Source organism: Topomyia yanbarensis, chromosome 2 (genome assembly GCF_030247195.1).
Source record: "Topomyia yanbarensis strain Yona2022 chromosome 2, ASM3024719v1, whole genome shotgun sequence".
In the NCBI taxonomy this organism is placed as follows: Eukaryota; Metazoa; Arthropoda; class Insecta; order Diptera; family Culicidae; genus Topomyia; species Topomyia yanbarensis.
In genome coordinates this window covers 339,671,622-339,694,079 of record NC_080671.1, presented here as the reverse complement: position 1 = coordinate 339,694,079, position 22,458 = coordinate 339,671,622, and positions in this window count along the sequence as shown.

Here is a 22,458-nt window from a genome sequence, read left to right as displayed (position 1 = left end):
TGCTTTGCCTTTCTATACAGATGGAAATAGTTTCGAGGAGGGGGTAAACCGTTGAACACAATCAGTTGGAGAATGTTTGCTGGAAGTATGACAATAAAATAATATGGCTATTTTTCAGCTCCTGGTTTCGGTCTGTTGTTGGTTTGATTGGTTTATGCTGTGATGTTGGATTTGCCCTCGATGGACATAGATTTATTCACACTGTAGAAATTCTAAAAAGTTAAAATAATACTAAATAATTTGATAGTTTCTAAGTTGGGGAGTTGACAAGCTCCGATATTTTATGCCGTGGTTTATGGGGAAAATCCTTATATATTCAAATATGCATAAATCCGATCAATATTGAAAGTATTTTTGAGTCGATTCTATGAACTTTTAACAATAGGGGTTTTCGCCTGTTTTTCTGGTGTTTATTTGTTGTACCGCCACCAACAGACCTCTTGGCCCCAATGGTGGTTGCTTAAAGGATAGGGGAGGTAAGGGTTTCAACGTAAAAACACTTGAGAATTTGTTTTAGAAATTTGGGTGAAGCGTATTGATCAAAACTTTTGAACATTATAAATTATCATTTCAATAACATTCTGTGATGTTTTCCCCTGCCCTTTGGCTCAGTAAGGGGAATGGGCGCGTTGTGCCAGATTGGTCGAGGCACAATTCGATTGTAAGTCGGTGAATGCTTGACGCGCAAAAGTGCCTGAGCCGATGGCAATCACTGTCAAGGATCAATCGAAGACTTTGAAATGGAAACATGTACCTCATTAAAAGCAGTTTAGTTTACATTGTCATAATTTGCCAACTGCTTCGAGTAAATAAACTATAATATAATATAATTAAAAGTAATTAATATTCAAATGTGTATGTATCACAAAATATGAATAACCATGTTCCTGTTTCATGTCCGTGGAACCATACTGAGTGGCCAAAATAACTTTATTTATCCATAACACTCACCTTTTTCCTTTCTATATCGTTTTAGCTCTGCTAGTGTCGCACAAATCAGCGCCCTCACCGGAAGGCTAAGTATGGGAGATCTGTGGATATCCCTTTTAACCCGGGAGATTCGGAAACAATGAATAGGATGAAGAAATACGTGTATATATGTATGTGTATGTGTGTATATATATGTGTATGTATGTATGTGTATGTATGTGTATGTATGTATGTGTGTATATGTATATATGTATATGTGTGTATATGTATATGTATGTGTGTATATATGTGTATGTGTGTGTATGTATGTGTATATGTATATATGTATGTATGTGTATGTATGTGTATATGTATGTATGTGTATATATGTGTATGTGTGTATATATGTATATGTATATGTATGTATATGTATGTGTATATGTATGTATGTATGTATGTATGTATGTATGTATGTATGTGTATGTATGTGTATGTATGTGTATATATGTGTATGTATGTGTATATATGTGTATGTGTGTATGTATGTATATGTGTGTATGTATGTATATGTGTGTATGTGTATATATGTATGTGTATGTGTGTATATATATATGTGTATGTATGTATGTGTATGTATGTGTATGTATGTATGTGTGTATATGTATATATGTATATGTGTGTATATGTATATGTATGTGTGTATATATGTGTATGTGTGTGTATGTATGTGTATATGTATATATGTATGTATGTGTATGTATGTGTATATGTATGTATGTGTATATATGTGTATGTGTGTATATATGTATATGTATATGTATGTATATGTATGTGTATATGTATGTATGTATGTATGTATGTATGTGTATGTATGTGTATGTATGTGTATATATGTGTATGTATGTGTATATATGTGTATGTGTGTATGTATGTATATGTGTGTATGTATGTATATGTGTGTATGTGTATATATGTATGTGTATGTGTGTATATATATATGTGTATGTATGTATGTGTATGTATGTGTATGTATGTATGTGTGTATATGTATATATGTATATGTGTGTATATGTATATGTATGTGTGTATATATGTGTATGTGTGTGTATGTATGTGTATATGTATATATGTATGTATGTGTATGTATGTGTATATGTATGTATGTGTATATATGTGTATGTGTGTATATATGTATATGTATATGTATGTATATGTATGTGTATATGTATGTATGTATGTATGTATGTATGTATGTATGTATGTATGTATGTATGTATGTATGTGTATGTATGTGTATGTATGTGTATATTTTTTTTTTTTTTTTTTTACAATGGAGAAGACCTTTATGTCCTAGCCCAGTACACGTGCTAACGGTAGGGTCCAATCTACCACACGGGGTGCACTGGGGGCGTGTCGGACTCGAATGGTGACCAGCCATTAATACCGACTAAACTCCATTGGGCTCCGCCATCATTCCTCCCAGGAACTACCTCTCGGTATTACTTCTGGGGGGATGGCTGTACTATATGTACTCATTCACTCTCACTCACGCGATCATACATCCTGTATGAGGCTTACTTGGGTGCTCAATCACACTTTGATTCACTCTCAAACACTCCCACATGAGGCTGACTTTTGTGCTCACCTTTTACGTTCCATGCGAGGCTGACTTGTGTGCTCACCTTACTCATTCCTTGCTAGGCTTACTTTTGTGCTCGCCCTACCCATCCATGTGAGACTGACTTGGGTGCTCACCCTATCACCTGATTCACTCTCAATCGTGCCACTCTATTGTACCTTTGTCACTCCCTCTGGCATCCCATGTGGGACATTTTTCTTAGGCCCCACTTCTGACATACCATGCGAGGCTGACTTTTGTGCTCACCTTTTTCATTCCTTGCTAGGCTGACTTTTGTGCTAGCCTCTACCAACCTGTGAGGCTGACTTTTATGCTCACCCTTAACATGCAGTGTGAGACTGACTTGGATGCTCACCCTTTCACTCCTCTGCCACGCCATGAGGCATCGATAGCTTAGTTCCAACATACTACGCTACGACCCTCCCGTCTTGGCATGAGGCAGTCCACTTATACGCCTATACACTCACTCTTCTGTCTTGCTTCGGGGTGGCTGGGTTTACCCCTTACGCGGTTGCCATTCGCTGCGCCAACCTACCTCGGCATGAACAGACCATTCACTCTCTTATTTTGCGCTTGGCCTTTTTCGCTCCAGCTAACCAATCACTAGTTAGCCGTGCCCGCCGTCTGTTGCTCGGTTCGCCAGATTACCTGTAGCCTACTGGCAATCTGGATGGTAGCAGCCGAGACTGCGTTCCACTTCTCCACCGTTTGACACATCCGCTGAATAAGGGAATCCGGGGTTGTGTCCCAGCCACAGACGTCAAGCATTGCTCTTCTTTCGACGTCGAACCGATGACATACGAACAGTATGTGCTCGGCAGTTTCATCTACACCTGGGCAGTCCGGGCAGACTGGGACCTCCGCGTGTCCGAACCTGTGGAGGTACTGACGGAAACAGCCATGGCCTGACAGGAATTGTGTCAGGTGGAAGTGAACTTCCCCATGGGGTCTTCCCACCCAGCTCGATATGCTAGGTATCAGCCGGTGGGTCCACCTACCTTTCGAGGAGTTGTCCCACTCACGCTGCCATCTGGCGACCGAGGTCACCCTGGTGCGCTCGCGGGCTCCCCTATTTCCACGTAGCTCAAAGCACTCCTCATCTTCCCGAATGACCAGCCCGACTGGCATCATGCTCGCTATCACGCAGGATGCATCGTGTGATACCGTGCGGTAGGCAGATATCACTCTGAGGCACATCACGCGGTAGGTGCTCTCCAGTTTCTGTAGGTAACTGGTTACCCTCAGTGCTCTTGACCATGACGGGCCGCCGTACCTGAGGATAGATACGGCAACGCCTGCCAGTAACCTACGTCTACTGGCGCACACCTTTGAGCTGTTGGACATCATTCTCGATAGTGCCGCAACAGCAGTCGACGCTCTCTTGCACGTATAGTCGACATGGCTGCCGAAGGTCAGCTTGTCGTCTATAATGACTCCGAGAGACTTCAGACTTCGCTGTGAAGTGATCGCGACTTCTCCCACATGGATAACTGCATGTTGTGCCGACTTGCGGTTGTTGACGATAACTACCTCCGTCTTATGATGAGCGAGCTCCAGGCCTCTCGCGCTCATCCATTCCTCCACCGTGCTAATCGCGTGTTCGGCGGTTAGTTCTACCTCAGGAATTGACTCCCCGTAGACCTCCAAGGTTACGTCGATCTTGACCCCAGGAGGGAACTTCAGTCTCAGAACCCCGTCATACATGAGGTTCCATAGCACCGGGCCTAGGATCGAGCCCTGCGGGACTCCGGCGGTAATCGGAACCCTTTTCTGACCGGCATCGGTCTCGTATATCAGTACGCGGTTTTGGAAGTAACTTTCCAGGATCCGGTACAGACCCACCGGTAGGCTAAGCCGGTGTAACGAGAGCGCGATGGCATCCCAGCTTGCGCTGTTAAATGCGTTCTTCACGTCAAGTGTCACTAACGCACAGTATCGAATACCTCGCCTTTTTCGTTGGATCGCTATCTCGGCAGTATTTATCACTGAGTTGAGAGCGTCCACTGTGGACTTACCCTTCCGAAAGCCAAACTGGTTGCTTGACAGACCGTCCGTACCTTCCGCGTACGGGGTGAGCCTGTTGAGGATGATCCTCTCAAGCAGTTTGCCAGTCGTGTCTATCAGACAGATTGGTCTGTACGCCGATGGGTCGCCTGGCGGCTTCCCGGGCTTCGGCAACAGCACCAGTTTCTGCCTTTTCCATCTATCGGGGAAACGGCACTCGTCAAGGCATCTCTGCATAGCTAGCCTGAACATGTTCGGGTTCGCTATGATCGCTGCCTTGAGAGCGTTGTTCGGAACTCCATCCGGCCCTGGAGCTTTGTTCATTGCTAGGGATTTAGCCACTGCGAGTAGTTCTTCATTCGTCACTGGAGCCACCATTTCGACCGTGCCCGCACTGTCTCGTAGTGCAGGTGGCCAGGGGCTTGTGGCTCGAGACGGGAAGAGTACTTCGATAATCGTTGCCAACCGGTCCGGAGACCGTTCTGGGGGTGAGGAGCCCCCTTTGGTCTTGGCCATCACAATCCGGTAGGCGTCACCCCACGGATTCGCGTTGGCACTCTCACACAGGTTGTCGAAACACGCTCTCTTGCTGCTTTTAATAGCCTTGTTAAGGGCTAATTTCGCAGCTCGAAACACTTCACGGCGGTTCTCTCTTGCATCCTCGGTGCGAGCTCTTTGCATCCTACGTCTAGCTCTGAGACAGGCTGACCGTAGAGCTGCAATCTCGGCACTCCACCAGTATACCGGGCATCTACCGTTTCTTGGCAGTGTTTTTCTCGGCATAGTGGCGTCGCACGCGCGTGATAGAACAGCTACCAGCGCATCCCCGCTTAGACTGTCGGTGTTGGCCTCCAGTCCCAGGGCCGCGGTGAAAGCTTCGCTGTCGAAGTGATTGGACTTCCACCCGCGTACCTGACAGGGATCTCCCGCCCTCGGATGCTGCACACCATAGTTGATCTTAAAGCGGATTGCTAAATGATCGCTATGGGTGTAGCCTTCGTCTACCCTCCATTCCATGCCTGGAGCCAGACTCGGGCTGGCAAAGGTCAAATCAATCCACGCCTCCACTCCGTTTCTACGGAATGTACTAGCGGAGCCATCATTAGCTAGCACAGTATCGAGTTTCGCAAACGCTTCCATTAGCGCTTGACCCCTGCTATTTGTACAGCGGCTGCCCCACTCCACTGCCCAAGCGTTGAAGTCTCCCGCTATTACTACCGGTTTCCGGCCCACGAGGTCCGACGAGAGCCTGTCGATCATCTGGTAGAACTGTTCTATTGGCCACCTTGGTGGGGCGTAGCAGCTGCAATAGAACACACCATTGATCTTGGCAATCGCCACACCCTCGGCGGAGGGGTGTATTACCTCTTGAACCGGGAACCTTCCCGTTGTACAGATTGCCACCATTCCAGACCCGTCCGACACCCAATTGCCGTTGCCGGCAGGGATGCTGTACGGGTCTGATAAGAGGGCGACATCTGTCCTCGACTCCGAGACCGACTACCACAGCAGCTGTTGGGCTGCTGCACAATGGTTAAGATTTAGCTGTGTGACTCTCACGGCTTCTTCTTATTTAACTCGCCGAAGGGACACGAAGGTCCGCCCATAGCATGTTTATGGGCTTGCTTCTTAGCGGTGCAGATAAGGCACTTATATGCCTTAGTGCACCCCCGCTCTTTATGCCCCTCCTCGCCGCATCGACGACATAGCTTGCTCCTGTCTAAGCCTTTGCATTCGTAAGCTTTATGGCCGGATTCTAGGCACCGATAGCACCTGTCCACTGAAGGCGGCTGGGGTATACTAATAGGGCATACCGACCAGCCGATCTTCAGCTTCCCTTTCTCGGTTACCTTTTTGGCATCCGCATTCAGTAGCCTGAGGTAGGCTACTTGGGTGCCAGAGGGTCCGTCCCTCAATCGCACAGAGGCCCGCTCGATTGTGACGCCGCATTGCTCCTTGACGGCTGCGACGACGTCTTCTGCGGTCGCGAACTCGTCCAAGTGCTTGCACTGGAGAGTTGTTTCCGCACCTAGCGACCTGATTTGGGCGCCCTCACCAAGGACCTCTTGGGCCAAGGCCTTATATACTGCACTTGATTGTGCGCCTCGCTTCAGCACCAGGAGCATCTCTCCCGTATTGGTGCGTCTTACGCTACGCACATCCTGCCCAAGGGCCGAGAGACTTTCGGCCGCCTTCATCGATTTAAGGACATCGGCGTATTTGTCCTTGTCGGTTTTTAACCACAAGGCTTCGCCTCTGTCCTTGGCCTTCCTCGCAGGCCGCGGTACCTCCGGTTTCGGTGCCGGCTTTTTCTTGGTAACCAGCGTCCAGGGGTTTGAGCCCCCCTGCCCCGGTCGTGTCGGGTTGCTGGTACCATCGCTCTCCACAGCGAGGTCACTCTCGCCCTCGCTTACCTCACCCAGGCGGCGTTTGACCTTGACGGTTGCACGCCGAGTGGTGTCGGTTTTGGCACCGTCTCCTGGCGACTTCCTAGGGCGCTTCGCATTCGATGCCGTCTTGCGATTGCCCTTTCCTTTTCCCTTCGAGGGGAACTCGGTCGCCGCTCCGATCGACGTGGCTGCTCCGTAGAAGGTAAAGGCCACTGTCTGTGAACCTCTATTGACCTTCTCTCTTTCCTCCCTATTGGAGGCCACTGTCTGGGTTTCTCTGTCGGGCCTCTCCCGACATTCCACCCTCTCAACATATGCCTGCTGTTCCTGTCTTGCGACACGAACAGCTTTCCGGAGCTCCAGAAGGCTCAACTTCAACTCCTTGGCTATGTTCTGCTTTGCGCTAGCGAAGTCGATTATAGCATCGAGTTGCTTCGCTACTTTGCGCATCGCAGCTATTGGCCCCTCCGATGCATTGGTAGGGGTATTGCCTACCGCTGCTGGGGGGTCACTGGTGCTTTCGGGTGCAGCACTCATCGCTCCGCTACTCTCCCCACGGGGGGGAGACCTCGCCAAACCACCTCTTGCGAAGGGGTTTGGCACCTCCGTCTGTTTATTTTTATTTTTATTTGCCTCCATGTATAGTCCCACGAGTAGCGCGAGAAATATATGTCCGCCACGCCAGAGCTCCGCATTAGCGTGGTAAGGGACGCTTACTGTGGGGGTTGCCCAGGTACCCCACAGGCTCCGTTAACGATCGAGCATCTTTTTCACCCCCTCGATCACTCATCCCTCGGCACGGGTCGCTTCACGCCTTGGAATTGGGGTTATGCCCTACCTTGCTTTACGTGGTGATCTCGGCCCGGATCATCACAACCATCCTCCTTTACCAGGGCTTTGGACCTGTAGCTCTGGATCTCAATAGTTCCATGTACGTATGTTATTACAGACATGCTACTATTGGGATCCGTCATTCGCTAGCGGAGTTATGTATGTGTATATATGTGTATGTATGTGTATATATATGTGTATGTATGTGTATATATATGTGTATGTATGTGTATGTATGTGTATATATGTGTATGTGTGTATGTATGTATATGTGTGTATGTATGTATATGTGTGTATGTATGTATATGTGTGTATGTATGTATATGTGTGTATGTGTATGTATGTGTGTATGTGTATGTATGTGTGTATGTGTATGTATGTGTGTATGTGTATGTATGTGTGTATGTGTATGTATGTGTGTATGTGTATGTATGTGTGTATGTGTATGTATGTGTATATATATATATATATATATATATATATATATATATATATATATATATATATATATATATATATATATATATATATATATATATATATATATATATATATATATATATATATATATATATATATATATATATATATATATATATATATATATATATATATATATATATATATATATATATATATATATATATATATATATATATATATATATATATATATATATGTATATATATGTGTGTATATATATGTATATATGTGTGTATGTATGTGTATATGTATGTATATGTGTATATATATATATATATATATATATATATATATATATGTATATGTGTGTATGTATGTATATATGTATATGTGTATGTGTATGTATGTATATATGTGTATGTGTATGTGTATATATGTATATATATATGTGTGTATATATGTGTATGTATGTAAGGAAAATAACATTCTGTGATGTTTCCATGCAAAAGAGCCCTATTCTCACAGTCACGTCACCTAGTGACTAGAAGGAAATTTTGTTCTAGTCACTAGGTGACGTGACTGTGAGAATAGGGCCCAAAATTTCGACAAGCGATTCGGTGACGAAACTTTTTGTAGAACGTCTGTGGAAAAACACGGTTACGGTGTTAACTACCATTCAAAAGCTACTTAACTGATTTATTTCAAACTTTACATACACATTCGACATAGTAAACTAAATGTACCTAGAGAATTGCTACTAGCTGTTATTGCGTAGAGATCGAACGCGAGCTTGCAGATCCAGGCGTCCGAAAATTGTAGGGCTATCCACCCTGGCAGACAGTAAGTCCGAGCGGAACAGGGCTCGAGAGCAGTCTCGGATGCTTAACGTGTAGGGTTGCATTAACTGACAACGATTTTTGTAGCTCGGCAGCTGAAATCTGTTTTGCCAGACATATCGGAGTGCAAGGCGTATGAACCGGCGTTGGACGGCCTCGATTCTGCCGTGTCGATTTATCGGCCGGCTTCGTCATCGTGCATAGGCTAATTGAAGATATGTAAAAGTAAACGCCAATTAATGTTAGTGTAGTAATAGTTGTATTTATTACTACCAGTGTACACTTGCTATGTGCGTATGTCTACCTGTGTATGTGTTCGTCTGAGTATTTGTGACAGTTGGGTTAGGGAATGGATGTAGAACTGGCGTATATGATAGAATAGTGCGTAAATCTTCCTGGGATCCGTTGGTCACTTTTTACCGGTGTTCAATACGTGCATTCGATTCGATTCATCCATTCCCGGTCAGCATAGCATGTTAAAATTCTAACAAAATGTAATTGTCGTTAATGGTAAATTAATATCATTTGCTGATATTAAGATGAGCTCAAGTAGTTTGATCGCATGTTACATGTGTTCTTTCTTCTACTTCATTAGTCTGTTTTCGTTGTACTTCTATTAGTTTGTTTTTCCGTTACTTATCTATACCAAAAACAATAGCGATCAATTTTTACGCTTATAATTAACTAGCTAATACCCATCGCGCGTTGCTGCGACTTTCAACGAAATAGGAGGAAAATACAATTTGTTCCAAAGCGCCATCTGGCGGGCAGATAATCCGAAACCAATAGCACACAAACACGCTCCAGAACAAATGCCTACTATGTATAAATTTTGACAGCAATCGGTGAAGCCGTTTGGGAGTCCATAAATCATATACATACAAACATTGACTTTAATATATATATATATATATATATATATATATATATATATATATATATATATATATATATATATATATATATATATATATATATATATATATATATATATATATATATATATATATATATATATATATATATATATATATATATATATATATATATATATATATATATATATATATATATATATATATATATATATATATATATATATATATATATATATATATATATATATATATATATATATATATATATATATATATATAGATCTCTTTGCATATTTTTTCTTTATTCGGCATGTTGTTTACTTTTATTAATATATCATTAATTAGATTCATATTAACACTCACTAACACAATCAATTGCATAATCTCTCGTATACACTCACAATCTCTTCCACTCCAAACGTACAAACGCTCGTGGCCTTTGCTACAACACAAACCTGATCATGCTATTGCAATCATTCACACATACTTACGTCCGCGATCTTGCCTACATTAAAACACCACGTAATTAAGTGAGTTTTAGAACCAAAACAATTACAAACGCGGTCTCAAGCATTAATCCACCGCCCCCACGATCATGAATCGGTCACCCGGAAGTGTCTATCCCTAGTCCCAACAGTTCAGACTTATGCCTTCAGTTGGACCAATTTAAGCACGCTAGCAGACGCGACAACACGCAAACGCTTGACCTTCGTCCACGCACTATTACGTCCGCGATCTCGCAAACATGAAAACACCCCGGCGATTAGGTGAACGTTCTAGCATTTATAAACTCATAAACGCGGTCTCAAGCGCGGGTCTACAAACAAATCTGTTCGCGCGATCAACAATCGGTCACGTCCGAATGTTTCTTACCTCGGGCCTATGGTAACTAGAAAAACAAGCATGTTAAACTGGCATCACCCAACAATGTGCAATCTCGAACGTGCTCGCTTGTATTCCATCATCTGTTTTATGGAAAGAATGTTTCAAGAGGTTCAATATATGAATCAAAAGATAAGTTATACGTTTGATACTGAGCAACAAGAAATAAAGAAAAGCAAAAAAATCCAATTTCTTCAAAAACACACAGTTGATAAAAAAGAGCACAAGTAAAATTATTTTTATGCAGTTAGGTAGAACACAATAAATATTTTTCTAAATAGCATTGTAAAATACTAATACGGACATGAAAAGTGAAGCTTACTGGGAATAACAAAGTATATTTTTTAAATAAAATCGCAATACTTGTTTGCATTCTATGACGTCATGCTCGTTTGGCTCGGAAATTTGACAGTTTGTTTGGCTCGATAAAAGTACCTTCGCTGGTCTATTATTATGAGTGTCTATAACAGTGGTTTTCAACCTTTTTCGTTCCATGTACCCAGGGCCGCAGAGAGAAAATACGGGCCCGGGGGGTCCAACGTACGGGCCCCCACCACTGTTTATTGCCTGAGTACAAAAAAAGTTAATGTTTGAAATTCATTACTGTGGGAGTTTTTTTAAATACCTTTTCGACAGTTTTGGTGACTTTGAAAAGCGTCATTTTTATCAATAGTATTTATAAAAGTACGGAAATGGAAAAATTAAAAATGTAGTTATTACAAAAATTAAAAATATCTAAACGGCGATCAACGGCAATAGATAAAAGAAAAACAACAGGAAAACTAAATATTAAAAGAATGTAAAAAAGAGCTCCAAACAACAAAATCAAACAAATAAACAAATTAATGTCAATTGTCAAAAAATGTTTAATCTAGAAAAACCAAAATAAAATCTATAAAAAATTGATAAAAGAAAACAGGTAACTAGAAAAAACATATTCGAACATTATTGAACAAATGTTGAAAATAATGAAAAATCGATAAGAATAATTTTAGGAAATTTTAGGAATAAATAAAAATGAAAGAAAAACTACTAAAAAGAATACAAACATTAATATAAAAAATGCATAAAAATGAAAAACTCGATAAATCAAGAATAATAAAATTTATTTAACATTTAAAACAAGACATATTTAAAGCAATAGAAAAAGTAAATAGAACGTTAAGAATGCATAAAATTACAGGAGTGTATATAAAAGACAAGAATAAAATAACCATAGAGAAATTAAAATAAATGGACGAACCGGCAAATTTTGAAAAACTGGAAAAGTGGAATGATGAAAAGACAAAAAGTAAAGAAAATTGGATAATGAACAAAAACGGAGCAAACAGACAAAATGAAAAACAAAGATAGTAGGAAAAAGCCAACTTGGTGTACTATAGAAACACAAAAAATGGAGAAATTAACACTAAGAAAATGAATAAAATGGATTAAATTATTTAAAGAATAGAAAAACACTAGAAATGAAATTTGAAATAAATTAAAATAACGAACTAAATGTAAAATCTAGGAAAAGTGCGCATAGTGTTAAAAAAGATCAAATGTTTTTTTAGGAAAATAAAAAAAATCAATATAAACGTACAAGAAAATGGTCAACAGAAAAAGTACTTTCAAAACAGGTTAAATGGAAACAATGAAGAAATAACAATAACGAATAAAATCTTAAGAAAAAGGTATAAGAAATAAATAAAATTATATTAAACAATCAGTGGGAAAAATAAAAGTACGAAAAACGAAAAGTTAAAAACATAAGGAAGAAAATAGGAGAAAGGTAAAAATTAAACAATAAGACAAATTGGAATGAATTTGAATAAGTAAAATTGCTTATGGAAATGCAAAAAAATATGAAAATACGGAAATAGAAAAAGGCTATGATAAGAATAAATGTAGTAAATAGACAAATTCTAAAAATTGGATGGAATGAAAAAAGAAACAAATACAAAAGCAGGGTATTAAAATATGAAACAATTAGAAAAATTAAATAAAGAGAGCAGAATTTTCTCGAAAAATTGTGAATAAAATGAAATAACAGAGAAAAAACTATAAATTAAAGTAAGTGATAGTGATAGCAATAGAAAAAAGCAAATGTAAGGAACGTAAAAAGATGGATAAAATAAAAGAATGGAAATACATAAAAAAGGCAGAATCTTAAAATTGTAGAAATACAAATACAATCCACAACTTGAAAAAAAAGATAAATGAAATTTTAACAAAATAAAAAAAAAATCCATGTAAAAAAAAAAAAAAATGAGAAACATGGATCAAATTTCAAATAAGGGTTGGGGTTGGATTTTACGCTATGCTGGTTTCGAAAACATTCATAATCCTATAAAAACATGAATTATTCTTTATTTGTGTTGGTGTGTTAGCACACCTTAAAATATTTTACAAGAATGTTGTAACTGATTTCTAGTAAATAGTTCAAAAATAATTACCTGAACGAAGACACGAAATTCGTCTCCAAAAACCGGTGTGGCAACCCTAAGCAGGGTTTTTTTTCAATAATTACTTTCGATACTAATCCAACGCTTTCGAAGATTGGAAATTCAATAAATCAAAAAAAATAGAAGGTTGTCTACAAGACACGACCACTTGTTACTTGTTGTTACTTTTCTTGTTATTGTTCACTGATAAAGATACAGAATTGATTATTAACAAGCACAGATTTAAGACAAGCTAATAAAAGGGATTTTTGCATAATGTATGAATATTTGTTTATGTTATGATTCACTGGTAACCCAAGTAACAATTGAAGTTTTATAGCACACTACAAGTGCAATCTAAGTTTTATGAGTGGCTATAAAACAACCTTAAACCCTAATTTGTTACTAGGGAATGGTACAGAATTAACAAGCGCACAATTAATACAAATTAATGAAAGGAATTTTCTAATTGAATTCTTTTTCCATTATGTATTCGTCCTAATAAGGACTGTTTGCTGATAACTATGTTTTGTGATACGGAACGAGAATCCTTTGAAACGATTCGAACCTTGCCGGCGATTCGCTTCTGCTACGTACACACACGAACATTTTCCTTTCGCAGCTCATGTCAAATAAGCACTGAAACAAGGTGATCTCAGATGTATCTGAGACCCTACCTGCAGCAGTAGCAATAACCTACCTCGTTCCATCAGCAGAGTAGGTATGGCAGTGAATTAATTCGGCCAGAAACATTCCTTTTATGTCATGCGATGAAATGTGTAAGACGTTTATGAGTGTCGAAATGAGGTCTGTGTTAGGGAAAGAGTTGCGCAAGTTTGTGAAAATTGTATATGTTTTCCCTGCGGATTTACGGATTTTTCAATAGTGTGCTAATAAAACACACAGATAAATTTGATAACAATTTTTTACTGGCAATTTTCTAAATCGATTAGTGTTCGAATCAGAGTCGAAAAATGTTTTTTTCGTTTACCAAAATCCGACGAAAATGACGAGCGAGCGATGCTACTTTCTAAACCACTAGAACATTACGAAACCGAAAATGAGACAACGGCCTACGACAAAGCATGCGGGTAAATTCAATTTCATTATTTCCTTCACACATTCGTTTTCGCTTCGAAATTAAGAACGACATTGGTCTCTTCGATATTGCACATAGCGCTGGCCAAACGAAAAGAAACTAGTAACGATATTTATTTGTCGTTGTTCGATTTGGGAGAATAACAAGCTAGCGATGATATTGGACGACTGAAGGGGCAGTGGTGTGCGTATTTCCTGTATTTGCGGCGTTCTAGTTGCATTTTATGATGAACATTGCTATAATTTCATTTAATGAAAATTAAAATAAAAATCAAAATTACTGATTTGAAATTAAAACGAGATTGAATTTTCGTATTGTCAAAGGAAAACGAAAGTCACTACTTCTGCTACTCGCATCCATAGAATCGAAAGAAGAAGGGGCGTTGCCTTTATTGTTTCGCTTTGTGTGAATTTAGTAACGAAGGAGGCAGCGAAAATACGAAGGTGAATTCAGTGAATTTCATCGTTCATTGAATGGGTATGAGAATTTTCGGCCCTGGTTCGAATCATGAAAATCTATAAACAATTAATAAAACGTGAGTGAAAACTTGGTATGTCTTCATACATTTTTCCAAAGCATTTACAATAATACGGATTTTTCAATAGTGTACAGTTGAAATACCAATTTAAAGTTGCAATCAATTTTCAAGATGGACTTCTCTGAATCGATTGGTATGTAAATGATGCAATTCCATCAACAATTAACAACGCTGCAGTCGTTTAAAATTATGCCACATTTTCGCGACGCGGATCGAATTTTAGATTTTAATTTTACACCTAGTCTCAGCCCCATATAGTGTAGTAAAGCATTTTCAATGCTAAAAATCGATTTCATATTGGCGAAATTTGAAGACAATCTCATGACTTCTAATCAAACCATTTAATTGTTTAACCCCTACAAGTCTGATTATATTTTTGTTTCGATTATAGACATTTTAATCTTAAGGTCATTCGCTTCTTCATTCAGATTAGGAATTTTCCTATAAAAAACTCTATTCCTGTGTTGGGATTCGAACCCAGGTGAGCTGCGTACATGACATTCAATGTACAAATTCCGCTATGCCCGCTCGATTCTGATCTTGTTTCGATGCGAGAATTAGGTTGGTATAAATATAGTTGATTTCAAATATGCAGTAGTTTAGAATTTTTCGCTATTCTAGTTACCTCATGCACAAGATATTGAATTTTCAATTGCATTCTCAAATAAATTTTTGTCGAAAAAGTATTTGTCAAAATTTTAGTTTCTGTTAAAAATCCGGGCCCCCTTCAAAACTCCGGGCCCGGGGGGAAACACCCCGGTCCCCCCCTCTCGGCGGCCCTGCATGTACCCCTTTCCGAATATTGATCACCACTACGTACCCCTTTCTGAAAATTGTTTACCATCATGACCCTATCGTAAAAAAATGATTTTCAAGTGAACGAAAACCATAATTTTTCAATCAGAAACCTGTTCCTGGGCACTATCAGTAACCCGGTTAAACCATTCGGAATTTGATTCGGAATCCTTGGAGTCAGTAGGGATTCCAAATCAAATGCAACAACCGATTCTGAAACCGATTGAGTCGGAATCGGTCAATAGTCTAATTTACCCCTGGGGGTGAATTCACTCCCGGTTGAAAACCACTGGTCTATAACGTTAACGTAAAAACGCTCGATCCTTTCGCGATCGTGAAATCCCTACGCCCGCACATATCTGAACCATGCAATGAACATCACAATGAGAATGACGGCCCGCTGCAATTGGCTTTAAGCAGTGTTTTATATATTTTCTTTTTTTATAATTAATAAATTTATTTAGGCCACCGCATTTGGGCTCGACGAGACCGATTGTTTGTTTTTTTACAATAAATAAAAAAACAGCTATGTAAAATTTTCGGTCTCGTTCAGGCGCAGCTTTCTGCTGCGTGTTGAGATCCTTTTTCTAGGGGGCAAAATATTGCCAGTGTTGTCCACTGCAATTTGAGGTTCGATCCGTTTGTCTTCTTTCGCGTTGTCGTTCATGTCCATGTCCTCATCCGTACTACTTTCCTGCTGCTCGAGGTCAGATGTTCCAGTTTGTGTCTTACTCTTATCGGTCGTTATTGTATGTTCGTATTTTTCGGCATTCGTTTCGTTGTGGTTGTTACTGGTTGTTGGTGCTTGATCCGGACATGTTGGTTTTGCAGCTGTTAGTGGTTTAGCGTAAGATGGTTGTGTGCTGATTTCAGTTGGATTTGAGTTTTCCTTAACAGTTTCTACGCAAGGTTTTCCGAGGTGCAGCTTCTTCGTGTAGAACTGGCACGTAGGAATTTGCCCTGGGTACGTGACTAGTGATGTCTGTTGAATAAGAGCATCGTCCCTTCCTAACACTGTGAAGCTTAAGTAAGAGGGAATTGGCTTGGTCACACGCATTCTCACCACAAGAACACCGTTAGGGATGCCCGGGAAAAAATTCCTCCGTGTATCGTGTGTAACGGAGTCTACTTCTCCGTATTTTTGCAAGCATTTTTTAATCGCGTCGTCGGGGGTACGCGTAGCCAAATCATGGACCCGAACTTCTACAGCGCCGTTCTCGATGTATACGGGAATGCTATATTTAACATTGCCGCATTCGGCGGTGTGCTGCATGTTGTTTCGCGAGGCGAATGACTCAGCTTGGTTAATGTTGTTGAACGAAATCAGCACGCAATGTTTGATATGATGCATTTGTAGGATTTTCACTTCAGCCAGATTGAGTTCCATCTGCACTTTTAATGACTGTTCCACTTCCCGAATGGCTGGTCTTACGGGGCATTTTGAAAAATCAATAGCAACATAGTTCGGCCGCATCTGGGTTGCTTTTTGCTGGGCACCGTCACTCATCACTAAATCGCACAGTAGGTATAGGCTATTGTTATATGGACTGCTTGTGTGATAGGCACCGATTGATTTTTAGGTAGAATTGACTGTTTCACTTGTGCGGGACGATTTTTTGCTTCTGCTCAGGGCGAGATGTGAAGAAAAACTGTAGCAGTGTTTTAGTGGGTGACATTTCCCATCTCGTCTGCAAATGTATCCCTAATCCCTTGATTCTGACGGGGAGCCCTTCCCGAGACCATTTCTCTACAGCTCCAGTAGAACAACAAAAAAAAACAATTTCTAGCGCTAATATTGAGGGATTCCATAAGAAACCGCCCGGTCGCAAAATATGATAATCGTCAAATCGAACAAAATTTTGCAATATTTTGATACAAGAAAAATTTTTCAAAAGGGCCTTGACGTTTCTAAGTGCATAATTTAATTTTTTTGTTCGTTTACTGTTTTTCAATCAGCAAAACTATCTGTGAACGAGTTACAGGGAATGAATACTACGTGCAATAAATTGAACAAAAATCTTCTAAAACACAAAAGTTTTCGAGATATTAGGAATTTTGCCCCAACAAAAACAATTACTTCGTATAATTATGTCCTTTTCAAACACGGTGTTCCTAAAACCGTTATTAACAAAAAATGACCATAAATTTGTCATACGGCATTCGAAAGATACAGTATCCAAGCATCTTCTCAGTGAATTTCAAAATGATCCATCGAGGGATTCGAGAGAAATTGTAATTTGAAGTTTTATGACACGTTTCATAAGGCTACCAGCAAACACCCACGGGTTTGGTCCTATCTCTACAAACAAATTTTTTTGTCTACTTATTTAGTACGTGGCATTCGAAAGATATAGTAATCAAGTATATCTCCTGCAAGTTTGAAAATATTTCATTGACGGAATCGAAATTTATAACGGCTTGGATGTGGTATGCGGTCATAGATGGGTTTTCTACCAGACTTCAAGCGTGAATCCATGTTTGTCCATTGACTATTTAGATCGTTTATACGTGCCGCGCTTTTTAAAGGAAAACCTGACCATTTCATTACATAAATATAATGTACAAAAGGTGTTATTTATATGGTACACTGAAAAAATATGAAAATAGGGTTGTCTACCAAACGTTAAATATAACGCGTAAATTAAAAAAATGGATAAAAGTCGGAATGTTTACTTCAAAAGGCCATATTTCAATGGTTTGTTGACCGATTCTAATTATTTTTTCATTATTGAACAAGTAGACGTTTCATCGTTAATTTTCATTAAGAAGAATATAAATAGGAGTTGGCTACTTCAAACAATAGACAACATAATTTTCCTCAATTATATGTATTATCACTATTTAGTGAATATCTTTGTATTCAAAACGATGACCTATACATTAGTTGAATGCAACGAACGCAAACTACAAATGATGGAAAAATAAAACCATAAATTTAAAAAATATGAAGGTATGTGCTGATTCAGATCAATTTATGTTATGATACGGTTTTTGTTGGAAATTTTGTACAATCGCTGGTTGGGTTGACAGATGTTGAAACTGGTCAAAGGGGATGTTATTAGTACAAGCTCATCTGCTCATATCTCTAACTATTGTCAGTTTTATTGTCGAATTGAACTTATCACGAGAATTTGACATTCAGATGTTTATACAGCAATTGCAATCAACGAGTATATAAAAATGGATAGGCAGCTATTTTTAAAACAAAAATATTTACTAAATAATGATAATAAATATAGTTGAGATCAACTCGTCGCTGTTATGCTATCTTATGACAAACGCCATTTTGGGGTAAACTGAGTTAGATATGCCACATTACTTTTTTGAAAAATCTCCACAATGTGGCGTTTTCAGAATTTTGAAATTCTACTTGGTTACTTAGATATAGCGAGAAACATGATGAGAAATTGTGAGTTTTTTGCTTCAAATCACTGTATCTAGGGATTTGCTCAAGTTATATTGAAGTTTTATATGTTTTTATGTGTGAAAATGTCTGAGGAACACAATGGCATAAACATTTTCAAAAGAAAATTACACGAGTTGTGAGAAAAACACAGTTTTAGTTTTAAACTGAAAATAAAGGATGTTTGGCAACACTGTAACCAAAAATAACATTTTTTTCTAGATTCCCTGACTCATTTCCTTCAAAATGCATTTCACCGATTGTATATAGACCATATGAACGCAAAGATATGAATAAAAGTTAAAAATGGATGATTTTTTTCTATGGAAAATTTTCTATGCATGATTATGACACGTCATACAATTTTTGTCATCAATACACGCCTACAACCCAGGGACAACTTGACAGCTAGTGCTTGTTTCATATATGTACCACTGATTTGATGGTGGCGCTATTATGTCTTCTCTGTACGAGTACCACGAATAACGAAACGAAAAAGTTTCAAGAGAAAAGCGTGTTTCGTTACGTGTGTTATGAACGCCATCTATGCGGCTAGAGCAACATTTAGACAAAGCGTATTCCAAAATGTGGACAAAGAAAACTATTATTAGAGAATATAACTGGAAACCGTCAGCAAAGTTGCATAAATCTTATTATAAATTTAGCTGGAAGTCGTTGTTTTCAGCAACCTACTTTCTTCCGTCCCAAAAATGTTTTGGTGTTCTTGTAGTGTGAAGTTTGTAGTCGGTAAATCATTGGTGTTTTTTTTCTCGAGAAATATAAATAAAAACCTTTTGGTCAATGAAAGTAAATCACCAAGCTTAACAATTCGTGAACCTTCTTGTTTCAAGTTCATTAGTAACGTCAAGAATTCTAGTATTATGATCGGGAATATAAAGAATATATGTAGGATTTTCTACCCTTTTATCAAAATTTGTTTTGAATGGAATTTGTGTGCTTCTATCAGAATTCTGGCAGCAACCCGGTAATGTTTGCTTTCAGCAAGAATGCTGCCAGGAATGTCCAAATTTATTCGACTCCTGCCAGAGTTTTGTTCGACTTTTGCAATAATTCTGTCCGGAAGATATTGCAATGGTTTTGGTTTTCCCTTCAGAATTATTCTGGCGTTTTACTCGGCTCGGCAGACTGATATAAACCTAACGGAACGGCATCTACCGAAGGATTTCATGTATGAGGCGATGTTGATTCGATCCGGAAGATTTTCGGAAATTCCAATATAAGTGGAAGTGGCTTGATTTTGAAAATCATCCTCTTGTATTTCCGAAAATCGAATTTATTTTATTTTGGATTTTTAAAAATCAAAATGGAATCTATGTTTCTGTTTGGGTATGGCAGAATGAGGACAGCTTCTAATTTAAACAGCGAAATATACTTGATGATAGAAATGCTTAAATTGTTTATTTTTTACAGATGTGGAAATAATAAATGGCCTGCGCCTTTTTCAAATTTTGCTCCATTCGAGCCGCCATGACATCACCAAATCACCACAAAATTTGCTTATGAGTTCAATATATGGAAGCTGTCAAGTTGTCACCGGGCTGCACGCCTATGACACGTGTGAGTGCAACTTTTGTTTACATTCATAGTAAAAACTCGCAACATAGTCAACCGATCTTCGTAATATTTGAGAGATTAATGCCGAATAGATAGAAGCATCAATTGTCTTCTTTGGATTGTTTATAGCATTTACAAGTCTCAAGATATTCAATCTCAAACTTTAAAAATCGTTTTTCTCGAAATGTGCTAAATGGCGCTTGTCATAAGATAGCACAACAGCGACGAACTATATCGCCTATTTATTGATGTAGATGACTCTGTTTTATATTCTTCTAATGTAAATTAGCAATGAAACGTTTACCTGTTCAATAATGAAAAAATAATTAGAATCGGTCAACAAACCATTGAGATATGGCCTTTTGAAGTAAACATTCCAACTTTTATTAATTTTTTTAGTTTTCACATTATATTTAACGTTTGGTAGACAACCCTATTTTCATATTTTTTCAGTGCACCATATAAATAACACCTTTTGTACATTATATTTATGTAATGAAATGGTAAGGTTTTCCTTTAAAAACCGCGACACGTATAAACGATCTAAATAGTCAATGGACAAACATGGATTCACGCTTGAAGTCTGGTAGAAAACCCATCTATGACCGCATACCACATCCAAACCGTTATAAATTTCGATTCCGTCAATGAAATATTTTCCAACTTGCAGGAGATATACTTGATTACTATATCTTTCGAATGCCATGTACTAAATAAGCAGACAAAAAAAAAATTTGTTTGTAGAGATAGGACCAAACCCGTGGGTGTTTGCTGGTAGCCTTATGAAACGTGTCATAAAACTTCAAATTGCAATTTTTCTCGAATCCCTCGATGAATTATTTTGAAATTCAATGAGAAAGATCTTTCGAATGCCGTACGACAAATTTATGGTCATTTTTTTGTTAATGACTGTTTTAGGAACACCGTGCAAATGTTGTTTGCGTTACTTAATCGTGAAATGTCAACAATCTGTTGTCTGTCGTTTTAAAGACGCAAAATAAACTTTTTCAGTGTATTTGGATCATAGGGAAGCTTGTTGAAAAAGTTTTCCTAACAACAACTTTTGCCATATTTTTATAATTCGTACTATTTGCATTCAAAAATATAATTGTCTTTTTGAATACGATTCTAAACTCCATTTTTAATCAAAATGCTCATAACAAAAAAAATTCTGAAACGGTTTAGTCATCAGACCCCATGGTTGAATAATATTTTGATTGTTTTCGTATAGCTTTCAAATGGTTTACAATATCGCTTTGACGTCAAAGTGAAGGTGACAGGAAATATTATGGGCCTTTAGAAAAACCTATTTTTATACTAGCTGGAAATATTTGGGCACGGTTATCATACTTTGACAGTGCATGTTTACTATGGCGGACTTCCGGCTGGCGTTACCCTTTTATAGAAATTTTCAGCAATTTTCGATATAAGCAAGGGGTGAATTTTTCCTCGGGGGTGCATTAGACTGCCCAGAAAAATAATGAATTTTTGAAAACACAATCGGCCCACCCCTGATTCGATTCCTAGTCCCATCAGGAGTACTTCCTTTAAATTTGAAGCAAATCGGACAAGTCTAGCTACCGGACCAACGCGCCTAAAGTTTGCATGGGATTTTTCGACAATTTACATGGAGAAAACCCACTAACTCGCATTTTTGCCGCTAGGTGGTACGGTATGTATCGTATTAACCCTGTAAGTCAAAATAAGAAGGATAATATAATTGTCTACAACTTTGTTGAAGACTACTAGTGAATCCGGCTTTGTTAAAAGAAGTTATTGAACTTTTAACGAAGTGATGTCCGAGTCAGTTTTGCATAGGGCCTAGCAGTGCAT